A 12,988-nucleotide genomic window follows, 5' to 3' on the forward strand; every position below is an offset into this window, starting at 1 on the left:
AGGTTCTAACTGAGGAGGTGGTGAGGAGCCATGACCGCCTGTTCGGAAAAAGCTCACTCCAGGTGCCTGAGAGTGAAAAGAGGAGATTATGGCTGAGCATACAGTCCAAAATCTGCGGCATTGGAGTTGCACAGCGCTCCATCGAAGAAATCAAAAAAAGGTGGTACGACCTGCGCTCTCGTGCAAAGGAGAGGGTGGCAAGGAGACTTGCGGAGGCCAGGGGTACAGGTGGCGGACCACCAACAGAAGCACCATCAACATCATTGGAGGACCTGGCGGAGTCCACACTCCTCCCTGAAGCTGTGACTGGGGTCACAGACATCGACACCTCTGGCACACCGAGTACCAGCCAAGGTAAGAGCAATGATGTTTTGTAACCCTATATGTGTATGCACAAAAGCGCCTTAGGAATTAGCATGTAATGTGAAGCAGTGTGTGAAGTAGTCCAGTCCACATCTTAGAAGCAGCACAACAATGCATTATGGGAGTGGCAGTCCACAAACTAGTACTGACAGTAGCACAACAATGTAATGAAGTATAGTGACACCCAAGGTAACACAACACACACTACACCGTGTAGAGCAGTACCTGTACCTTTATTGCCATTTTCTGACAGATAATGTAACATACAGAACTGACATGCTGCATATTGTTGTTGCAGGTGGGCCAGGCCCAGCAGCCACACCATCTACATGTGTAGGAGAGACGGACACCCATCAGCCCTCGGGGACAAACACCAGTGGGTCCCTCCACATGTCCACTGTACGACGCAGGCCCAGGGCACTGCCACTGCCAGAGTTCAGCGGCGACTACGATGAGCAGCAGGAAGGGCCAAGCACACCGTCAGCACCAGACAGGCGCAGCCAGATTCTGGAGGGCAGGGGTCATCCAACAACAGCACCACGCAGGATTGCGACGGAGTCCCGGGCACAACATCATGAGGCAGGTGAGGGTCCCTCCTTATTCGGGGGCCTTGAAGCTGCTATGTTGCAGCAGCAGCGTCTGCAAAATAAGCAGATCCTCAGTTTAGACAGAAACCTGCGCATACACAACCGCAACATGATGGGCCTGCATCGCCAACTGGACGCACTCAATGGCAATATTGTACAGCTGCTTGAGGGACAGGTGCAGGCTTCAGAGGACACCAGGGACCTAACAAGTGCTATCCGTGACCTCTGCCAGGAGCTGCGCCATGAGAGGGTTAGCCGGCGCAGACAGGAGCACAGATTCCGGACAATGTTTGGCAGCTACTGCAGGTCCTCTAACAGGATGTCAAATTCCACTGCATTGATCGACCGTCGCGCAGTGGCGGCACAAGTGGAGGCTGCACATAGCAGCAGGGACGTTGTCCAGGGACTTGTTCAAATCACAAATGTGATAGAACACATAATGGGACAAAGATCTGCCACTCTAAGTGAGGTAGCCTTGGGGGACACTGAGGGCAGTTCAAGCCTCAGCATTGTTGCAGTACCAGCAGCAGACACCAGATGGCGCAGTGCCAGGCACAGCACTGCCACTGAGGGTGACAATAGAGGTGCCAGTGACTTAACTGGCACCAGAGTGGTGTGCGTGGGAGAAAAAAGTGACTCTTTCCGCCATTAGACTGCTGTTGCCACTATGAGGAAATAGTGCATGACTCTGGTCATTAGTTTATTTGCGTTTGTCACATCACCTGTTTCATTTATTTCTCAATCATACATTACCTGACGTAAGGTAATACATTTATATCACTACAAGTACAGTTGTCAGTGGATTTGTGTCATTCATACTCACGTCTGAAATGGTTGTGTGTGATGTAGGCACGCCTTTGCCTTCCCTCTGCTGCACTGGTCCTGTCTGCTGGCTGTAGAGGTGGTATGGGATCGTCATCCTCATCTGATTCAGTGTCACTGATTTCTATAGGTATGCCCCTGGTTGTAGCTATATTGTGCAAGATTGCACAAGTAGCCACTATTCTACATGTGGTCTCTGGACTGTACTGTAGTGCCCCTCCACTTTTGTGGAGGCACCGGAAGCGACTCTTCAGCAGTCCAAATGTGCGCTCCACCACTTTGCGGGTTGCCCTGTGTGCTGCATTGTATCTCCGTTCTGCTGGTGTTGTGGGATGGAGGTAGCGCGTCATCATGTAGGTGCGCAATGCGTAGGCACTGTCTCCTGGAAGGAACAGAGGGTACAATGAGTAAGTGAGCCATCAGACGTCACAACTGCATAAATGCGCCAGTGTACAGAGGGAAAATACCTAGTAGATATCCTTCACCAACCTCCCCAGCTAGCAGTCTTGTGTGAATGCCGCTGTGCCGAAAGATGTACGAATCATGTGTGCTCCCTGGGTACCTGGCCACGAGATCAGTTATGATATAGGAGGCATTGCATATCACCTGAATATTCATTGAATGTTGGTATTTACGGTTTCGGTACACATACTCTGTGGCTGATGGTGGACAGATTGCCACATGTGTGCCATCTATGGCACCTAGGACGTGGGGGAACTGTGCTATCTGGTAAAACTCTATTTTTGTCTGCTGTATTTCCTGTGAGGTGTGGGGGAATCTGATGTACTGTTGGAGTTTGCTCAGCATGGCGTTGATGAAAGAATTAAAAAATCTGGAGAGGGTACTCTGTGATACCCCTCCAGCTGCTGCTATGACCCCTTGATAGCTCCCTGAGGCGAGTAGGTGTAGGGAGCATAATACCTGCACATGGGTGGGTATGCTGTGAGTCCTTAGTGTTGTGCGCTGCAGTATGGGTTGTAGCTCAGCTATCAGATCAAGTATCATGGCTGAGTTCAACCTATACCTCTCATATATTTCCTCCTCTGTCAGGTCAAAAAGTGTAACGCGCACTCTGAAAATGCGCTCCTGTCTCCTCCTCCCTCTCCTCAAACCTGCCAAGATCCTCATCCTCCTCGCCATGACGTAGAGTGCAGCCATTGTGGAAAAGTGTCTGAGGTATTCTGGGCCTCTTTATATAGGTTGCACCTGGTTACCACCTGGTTTCACTTAGTGGTATTTTGCATGTGCAAAATGCCATTCTGCGAAAAATTGCAATTTGCGATTTTTTGATGCATCTATTTGCGACTTGGATTTTGCAAATTGCATTTTGCACCTCGCAATTTCCTACTGGAAATACCGAATTGCAAAATGCGACTCGCAAAACCAGCTCGCAACGCAAAATATCGGAAAAATAGCGATTTCTTATTTTAGGTCTGTGAATGTCTTTCATGCATCGCAGACCACGTTTTTGCACTCGCAAATGGCCGAATTTTGCGATTCGCACCGTTTGCGAGTGCAAAAACATTTCATACATCTGGCCCTTGATTATGTCAGGACGTTGGAACTGTTTATATGTTTTACACTAATGCTCACAGTCATCACTGTATTATGTTTAATCTCCTAACAATAGCAGCTCATATTTTTTTATCATAGAATGCAGTCTCTTTAATAAATGCATTGAAACTTGCCCTGCAATTTTCTGTCTGCCTTCACCTGTGTGGGACTTTGTGTGAGAGAAAAGGGTATGATCTGTCGACCATTACTTCCCTGAGGAGTCAGAGTGTCATGTTTCTAGGCTGCCACAAATCACCTTTACTTTTTATGTTTGAGTAAGGTGCTGCCAGCTAGTCGAAGAGGTCAGGCCAACAGCTTCCAGCCAGTGTGGGATTGACTCCTTCACGCGTAGTGCTGCCGTCCAAAACCCAGCAGTCTTGCACCCAAGGTAAAAGTCCTACAACAGAATTTGTGATATGCTTTCACTGCTGTACACATTGTGCGTATAGGAGGCCTGCGCAGCTGCTTCGCATGCTGTGCCTGCGTAATTGAACATGTTTTCACCGATGTACATGTAGTGTGTAAGGGAGGCCTGCCCAGCTGCTCCTACTGCTGTACGTGTTTTTTGCTCGAATGTTTTTCACAGCTGATCCCTGTGATAACGGCACTGCTGATGTCTGTGGCACGTCTGCTCTCTTTGTGAGGAACCCAGGCGCAGCTAGCACTCTTTCTGTGCCTGTTGTGCGTCAGGGATATCTCGTGTGCTGCTGGGTGTGTTGTTTCTGTTCTGTGTGAAGGAAACATGCACTGCTCAGTGGGTGTAACAAGGGCTGCGGGGGCCAAGCTCAGGGGGCCCCTCAGCACAGCACCTGGCCTGAGTGAGTCCGAAGCGGGGCTCCCTCCATGTTGTTTACATGGGGTTCCCTCCAGTTTCGCTATGCCACTGCCACTGCTTCTGCCCATGCTGTGGTTGTCTGAGCTGCATCATCATGTTTTGTGTGCGGGAAACTTGCAGTGTTGTCATGGATGTAGGACCTGTTGTGTACGTGAGTGGTTTGCACATTAATCTTTTTGTGAAATCATCAATATATATTTCCCCATTGGTCGGACGGACAATTGTTAGTTTACTTGAAGCTCTGTAAGGGAAATAACATTAGAAATATATTTCCAACTTGTGAAGCCAATGTGACTCCACAATGAGGACCAGGAATCAATAATTATAATTAAATGGGTTTATTTTAAACTCAGAGTAAAAATACAGTCACAAGAAATAGCAATATAGTTTACAGAATAAATGAGTCAATAAATTGAGCCATATTAATATGAGATGCTGAATGGAAACAGCCACAACCAGAATAAGGCAAATTGTCACAAATAGGTGTCCCAAAAAGAAACTGCTGTGGTGTGGATTTAACTGTGATGTTCCTAATAGATTCTTGGGTACATCACAGAGAATGCCTGCAACCAGGCACCAGGGGGAGTTGGGAGAGAGCAGCAGGAGGAGACTGTCCTGTTGTGGTGGCTGTTTCATGGAAACCTATAACTTCAATAAATAAATAAATGCCTGGATTTCAACCATGGAAAGTGTCTTCGTAACAATTTGGTGACGAGTGTAACAAGAACTGAATACATAATGCTACGAGCCAAGCTACATTTGTCAACTGCAAGCTAACCTCACTACACAGCGAGTACAATCAATTCTCCGATGATATTTGAAGTCTAGCATTGCAATTCTAATTATAGTTCTACTTTGAAACGGTATGGCAAGTGAATATTTTTGGTAACGGGCGCGTCGCACTGTAAATTGTGCGCGAGCTCCGTTGTCAAGCAAACAGTCCGTTATTTGCGCATGTCAGAGCGCGTGTGCTTATCATCGCGTGTCAAAGCATTTGAGGCATTGTACATTGTCAAGCAAACAGTCAGTGTGCCGTAATTCACGCATGACAGAGCACGTGTGCTTATCATCGCGTTTCAAAGCTATGAGGCATTGTACATTGTGACAACGAAATGCGCATGTGACTAGTGCGAGTTTTCAATCATAATAAGCACATGCATGTGTGTTTACTCATGACGCGCATTTGATATTGGTGAAGAAATTACACTTACCTATCCAACTTGCCGACCGGTGACGGTCCTGTTCCTCAGGTACATAAAAAAATAAAATAGGAACTACAGAAATAGAAAGGGGACAACACTGCTTCCTGGATACAAAACCCCTTAGAAACAGGAAAAAGTCTCTGAAAACACTACTTCCTGTTACAAACTCTTAAAAACAGGAAAAAAGACTTCTGGAAAAGCACTTTGCTGTTTACAAACTCGCTAAAAAAAACAAAAAAAACTTCGGTAAAAGGACTCTGTTAGAAACTGGAAAAAAAGACTTATAAATAACTACACGAATATAAGACTTCTCACAGCCACCACAACAAAAATAAGTAATATATTGTCACATGCTATTTTTCTTTTTATTATTAAATTGCGATAATGGCAGCAGGAAGCATGTTACCACCTCCACAATTCTTGTCTGATGCAGGGGATCTAATTTTACTCTGGAAGAGATGGAGGAAAATGCTAGACTCTTATATTATAGGTGGAGAGAAATTCTCTCTAGCAAGAAAACAAGGAGTACTTTTACACAATTTAGGAATTGAAGGTCATAATATTTATGAAAGCCTCGATGAAATCACCATGTGAACAGCTGAAGGAGAACCTCGTGATATTTTTGAAATGTCTATGTGAATGTTAGAAAGAAACTTTGGTCCAAAAATAAATGTGGTTATGAATGGCACAAATTCTTCTCAAGAATTCAAGGCAAGACCGAGAAAGTTGGAAATTACATAGCATCACTGAAAAGTTTAGCCTGCACATGTAACTTTGGAGATCTCACTGACTCATTAATAAGAGATCAATTGGTACAATGCACCAACAATCCGCGAGTACAAGAGAAACTATTAGCGAAGAACCCAACTTTGAAAGAAGCAGGGGATATTGTCGAGGGCATGGAGCACACTACTGGTTGGGTTCGAGAGATGCGTGAAAAACCCCTTAGTGCCAAAATAGCTGAAGTGAATAAAACTGGTTTCGTGGAGGATGATTATGATCTTACCAATCAAGTGGAGACGTTGACTGCCAGGAATACTCAATGTAAAGACAAAATGAAGGGGAAATTTACCAAAGACTTGCGAGACAATTCCAAAACGAAGTGTTACAGATGTGTTAACCCGAACCACTTTTTGAACAGTCTTGCGTGTTTTGATAGAAATTTAACATGTAAAGGGTGTGGAAAAAAGGGACACATCATTAAGGTTTGCAGGAGTCTCAAGATCAATGTCAAGATGTCAATGTCAAGATTAATGTTGAACTTCAGGATATGCATCAATACACTGTTTTTTGTATATCGCAGGATAATACTAATGAAATTCACGAAGATGACTTAGATTGTGGTCATGTAAAAATGCCAGAATGCCAAATCACTATCGACGACAAGGATTTCACAGTTCTTGCGGATTCAGGTTCACCATATACTTTGGTGGGAGATAAGAATTGGGAGCGCATCTTTGGGAAATTTGACATACAATTGAAAAAAACTGACATTAAACCAGGAGGTTATGGGGGAATCAAGATTGACCTCATTGGATACACTATTCTGAGAATTAACTGCAAGGGACGAGAGACAGTAGGGAAAGTCTATGTGGCTAAAAGAGGTAACGACTTGTTGGGTTGGCATCATCAGAAGGATTTGGGCATCATATTAAATCCTAACGCCTCTGATCAAGTTGTGTTAGTCGGAAATGTAAGTGGTGGAGAGGATGTTATCAGAGAGTTCCCTGATGTGTGTTGTGTTGGCTCGCGAGTCGGGTGGAATGTAGAGGGCTCGCGAGTCGGGTGGAATGTTGTGGGTTGGATGGGGGCTCGAGGGCTGGAATGCGGGAGGTGCGGCGAGGAGAAGGAAGGCGGTTGGAGTGGTGCCGGGGACGAATACTGGAGGTGGTTCTTGTATACCTTGGAAATAAACATGGAATATATTCCTACCTGTTTTAGCTCATTTATCCTGGATACAACATAATTTTGGCGACGAGGATCTTTGTGGAACCATCTCCGAACCTACGCTCGGTTCATATTTTGAGAGACGGATGCTGCACTGCCAACGGATCTCTGGTGTGAGTAAGATCTTTGTCTTCGCTGGAAAGAGTCACAGAGAGTTTCTGGTACTTTAAAGTTGAATCACACGCGCACTTAGACGTCTTTGCAATTCTGTGTGTGTGATATTTATTATTGGTTTATCTTCGGTCCCCGGCCGCGAGCGTTTTCTTGCTTCGTATGTTGACGCGCGCTCTCCTACAACGCGTCCTTGCGTAAATGAGCACTTCAGGACGCTTCGTCAATTTAAAAAAAAAAAAAAGGGAATATAAGGTGAATTTCCCTTAGAAAAAGGACCATTGGTGTGAACATTGCCAAAGAGGACGTTGGTTACTCGTTTTTTTTTGTCAAAACAAGGGGATATTGTCTCTAAAAAAAACAAACGGACCTTTTTGGTTGAGCATTGCCAAAGAGGAGGTTGGCTACTTGTTTTTTTTGTCAGAACAACAGCATAAGTACATTCTTCAGAATTACATCAGATGTTTCTATGTACGTGGTTTATTTTACTATTTAATTTCTATCACTAGATTGTCTAATTATATTTCATAAATATGCAATCTGTCTCGGCTCCTCCTCCTTTTCTTGAAACACCTGGGGAACCACCAGTGGCTTGGTCTCAATGGTTTGATGCTTTTGAGACTTATTTGGGAGCCATTGGGGCATCACGTTATAGACCTGAAAGGAAAAAGTTTTTGTTATTACATTCCCTGGGATTTGAAGGCCGAGAGACCTTGAAACATCTTCCTGAAATCGAAATGACTGATAATGAAGAATTGGATGAATATCAGGAAACAGTGAAGAAGCTGATTGTGAGATTTGACAAACAACCCAGTCTTGTTGTTTTGCGCCACAAATTTTTCAAAAGGATCCAGCTACAAAATGAATCGATAGACGATTTTGTTAGTGCGCTTCGAAAATTGTGTGCACAGTGCCAATTTGGTGCTTTTCGTGACCAACTAGTCAGGGATCAACTCATTGGGAATTGCTATGATAGACATATTCAACAAAGACTACTTACGATGGGTGATCCTTCACTTGAGGAGGTTATCAAGCAAGCTAAAAGCATTGAACTTGCTCAAATTTCTCTTAAAGAACTTTCGTATCAACGCAAGGAAGATGAGAAAGTTTGTGTCAGCGTTGTCTCGTCACGCAAAGAATTCAAGACTAACAATAATCAGTTTTTCAAACGCACTAATATTTGTTTTAGATGTGGGAATGTTCCACATTTGAAAGACTCGAAAGGGTGTCCTGCTAAGAATGTAATTTGTCACAAATGTGGCCGTACGGGTCACTTTGCTAGAGTGTGTCAGAGTGTCAAGAGTGACAAGAAGGTTAATATCAGCAGTGTGTCAGATATCTGTGAAGAGTCCAATCAGTGTTTGGAAAATGAATTCCGTGACATGATTGTGGTTGTCACAGATGAGCAACTGCCGGTGAATGAATTTGAGAAGTGTGTTGACCCGTATGTAGATATTTGTGTGGGGAGTAAAAAACTTCATTTGCTTGTGGATTCTGGGGCACGCATTACTATGATAACTTTAGACCTGTTCAAGAGTACGTGGGGTCATAGAAAATTGTTTCCACCTGATAGAGCTCCTGTTTCCTATGAAGGGAGGAGAATTGAATTGGAGGGTTTCATTGAGGATGTGTTGGAATTCAAGGGGCGCAAGATCCGTGGTAAGGTGTATGTTGCTGTTAAAGGTCTTAATATTTTAGGCTGGTTCCACCAAGGTCTATTTGGGATGGTATTGAGACCAGGTACCACTGAGCAGGTAATGGTGGTTAGAGACTGTGATGATATGAATTTGTCTACTCTTCATTTAATGTTCCCAAGGGTTTTTGGGAAAATTTTAGGATGTATCAAAGGTTTTAGGCATTGTATCAAAGTTAAAGATAATGCTATCCCGATAAAGCACAAGTTAAGAGCAATTCCATTTAGTTTGAGGGAGGACCTTAATTCAGAATTGGAAAAGTTACAATCTTCAGGTGTGATTGAACCGGTTGAATCCAGTTTATGGTTGTCTCCCATTGTCGTTGCTCGCAAACGCAATGGTGAGATCCGTTTATGTATTGACTTAAGAAGTCTCAACAAAGAGATTTGGGTAGACTCTTTTCCCTTACCTAGAATTTGTGATCTACTAGAAAAACTTAGTGGCGCAGTCTGGTTTTCAAAAATTGACTTAGCTTCAGCTTATCACCAGGTGGTTCTTGACGAAAACTCTAGGCATTTAACAGCGTTTAACACCCCGTTTGGTACTTTTCAATTTTGTAGAATGCCTTTCGGCCTTGCTTCGGCTGCTTCAGTCTTCCAACGCATCATGTCATTTTTGCTGAAAGATGTCGAGGGTGTAGTGGTCTTTCAGGATGATGTTTTGATTTTTGCCAAACAGTTACAGGCTCACAATACAGTCCTCAAGATGGTATTACAGATTTTTTAAGACAATGGGGTTGTGGTTAAGGAGGAGAAATGCGAATTTTGGAGGAAAGAGATTGAATTTTTAGGACATGTTGTTTCGTCGGAGGGTGTTAAACCAAGACCAGGGTTAGTGGATGCTGTTCGTCGATGTCTTCCCCCTAAGAATAAAGATGAGTTACGATCATTTGTAGGATTATGTGAATTTTATTCCAGATTTATTCCGAATTATGCCTCCAAGATGAAGTGTCTGACTAACATGTTGAGGAAAAGTGTTGAATTTAAATGGGACAATGACTGTCAGGACACATTTGAATTGGTAAAAGCTGAAATGACTGATGCTAAAGCTTTGCACTCCTATGATCCGGCATTAACGTGTAAAATTATGGTTGATGCCAGCAAATATGGTTTAGGGGCAGTTCTGGTCCAGGACACGGAACATGGTGAAGTCACCATCAGCTATGCGTCTAGAGTGTTGAGGGAGGCTGAAGTCAATTATTCAGTAATAGAAAAGGAATTGTTGGCTTGTGTCTGGGCAAGTGAGAAGTTTAGGAGCTACATTTGGGGCAGGAGGTTTGTTATTGTGACAGATCATAAACCTTTATTATACATTCTCGGTGGGGAAAAAACCAATTACACTACCCCACGCATTGCACGTCTTACCACTAAGTTGTTGCAGTACAATATGGAGGTTAAGTTTTTACCGGGGAAGCTCAATGTGAGAGCATATTTTCTTTCTAGGTTACCTGTGGGAGAGTTGGAGAGTGTTGATGCTGAGGACGATAGAGAGGATTGTTTTATTGCTTCTGTGGATCTACCGATGTCCAGAGTCTATACTAAATATGATTGGGAGGTGGCTTTTGCAAAGGATCCTATTTTAAACCAAGTTAAAGAGTTTGTAGTTAATGGGTGGCCAAGTGAAAAGAATGTTCCTTTACCGGTACAACCATTTTGTAAAGTTGCAAATGAGATCTCTATAGAAGATCAGATAGTGTTGAGGGGTGAAAGGTGCATTCCCCCACACGATTTACGTTCAGGTTTGATTAAAATAGCGCATGAAGGACATTTTGGAGTGACTATGACTAAAAGGAGGTTAAGGGAGAGTTATTGGTGGCCATCTATGGACAAAGAGGTCGATTTGCTTGTCAAGGGGTGTCTTGTTTGTAATTCGGCTGAAAAGGGGTTAAAAGTATCTACTCCACCATTACATCCTATTGAAATTCCTCCTAGACCGTGGTCTAAGCTGGGGATTGACATGATTGGCCCATTTAATTTTCTTCCTCACAACTTACGATATGCGTTTGTTCTTATGGATTATAATAGTAGGTGGCCCGAGGTTCGTTTTTATCCAGTACCTTCAACGCTTAATGCTGTGAATTTTCTAAAAGAAGTCTTTTTGCAGGAAGGTTTTCCGGAAATCATTATTTCTGACAATGGTGTGCAATTTGTTAATCCGGAAATGGAGAAGTTTTTAAAGCAATCTGGTATTAAGCACTTGAAGAGTTCATTATTTCACCCACAGACAAATGGTTTAGTTGAAAGGATGAATCGGGTGGTTGGTGACTGTATAAAGTGGGCTAGACACAATAATTACGACGTTTTTGAAGCGGTAAGCACCATGTTGTGGGTTTATCGTTCCACACCTCATTCATTAACTAATGTGTCACCTTTTGAAGCCTTAAAAGGGCGTAAACCAACCACCGTTCTCTTTCCCTTTTGGTTGAAGAGTTCGTTGAATACCAAGGGATTGTGTGGTAGTAAAAAGGGATTGGAATGGGAAAAGGTGACGTCAGGTCAAGAACGTATGAAGAGGAGATATGATTTCATTAAAGCCACTAAGTTGTGTAAAGTATTCCCTGGAGATTTGGTGCGTATAAAAAAATGTGTGTCTGTAAGAAAAGGTGATGATTGTTTTGGGAAGCCTGTCAGGGTAAAGAAAGTTTGTGGAAGTGCAATTATGGTTGAAGATGGTCGTTGGTGGAATCTTTCCAGAGTGGTGAAGTCACCTGATGAGCCTGTATTGAATCCATGTAATGACATTGACAGGTGTACAAATAGGAGTTCTTCCTTACAAGTTCAAAACTTACGTAATGTGAATACTCAGAAGTCAGCTTTACAGTATGAGGATAATTTTCCACGCAGATCTTCCCGTCAAAAGTTTGTGCCATGGAAATTAAGAGCTGATCTATAGTATATATATATATATTTTTTTTTTATTATATTGTTATTATTAGGTTTGTGTTTGTTTTTTCCTAGTTTTATCATTTTTGGTAGTTATAGTATAGTTTTGTTTTAAGTCAAAAAAAAAAAAAAGACAAAAAAAAAAAAAAAAAAAAAAAGGAAAAAGAGATGGTATGTTGTGTTGGCTCGCGAGTCGGGTGGAATGTAGAGGGCTCGAGAGTCGGGTGGAATGTTATGGGTTGGATGGGGGAATTGGGAGCGCATCTTTGGGAAATTTGACATACAATTGAAAAAAACTGACATTAAACCAGGAGGTTATGGGGGAATCAAGATTGACCTCATTGGATACACTATTATGAGAATTAACTGCAAGGGACGAGAGACAGTAGGGAAAGTCTATGTGGCTAAAAGAGGTAACGACTTGTTGGGTTGGCATCATCAGAAGGATTTGGGCATCATATTAAATCCTAACGCCTCTGATCAAGTTGTGTTAGTCGGAAATGTAAGTGGTGGAGAGGATGTTATCAGAGAGTTCCCTGATGTGTGTTGTGTTGGCTCGCGAGTCGGGTGGAATGTAGAGGGCTCGCGAGTCGGGTGGAATGTTGTGGGTTGGATGGGGGCTCGAGGGCTGGAATGCGGGAGGTGCGTCGAGGAGAAGGAAGGCGGTTGGAGTGGTGCCGGGGACGAATACTGGAGGTGGTTCTTGTATACCTTGGAAATAAACATGGAATATATTCCTACCTGTTTTAGCTCATTTATCCTGGATACAACATAATTTTGGCGACGAGGATCTTTGTGGAACCATCTCCGAACCTACGCTCGGTTCATATTTTGAGAGACGGATGCTTGTTGGGTTGGCATCATCAGAAGGATTTGGGCATCATATTAAATCCTAACGCCTCTGATCAAGTTGTGTTAGTCGGAAATGTAAGTGGTGGAGAGGATGTTATCAGAGAGTTCCCTGATGTGTTTACGGATCGAGTTGGACTTC

General features: G+C 43.3%; 1 long non-coding RNA gene across 1 annotated transcript; it reads right to left on the reverse strand.

The window, feature by feature from the left end:
* Window positions 1–626: 626 nt before the first annotated feature.
* Window positions 627–5,764, reverse strand: LOC138285953 (uncharacterized). The gene is made up of 3 exons (XR_011201665.1): window positions 5,373–5,764; window positions 1,774–2,154; window positions 627–1,002 (listed from the first exon to the last, which is right to left on the reverse strand). It is a non-coding gene; the product is annotated as an uncharacterized lncRNA (long non-coding RNA).
* Between the last annotated feature and the right edge of the window lie 7,224 nt (window positions 5,765–12,988).

This window comes from Pleurodeles waltl, chromosome 3_1 (genome assembly GCF_031143425.1).
Source record: "Pleurodeles waltl isolate 20211129_DDA chromosome 3_1, aPleWal1.hap1.20221129, whole genome shotgun sequence".
NCBI lineage: Eukaryota > Metazoa > Chordata > Amphibia > Caudata > Salamandridae > Pleurodeles > Pleurodeles waltl.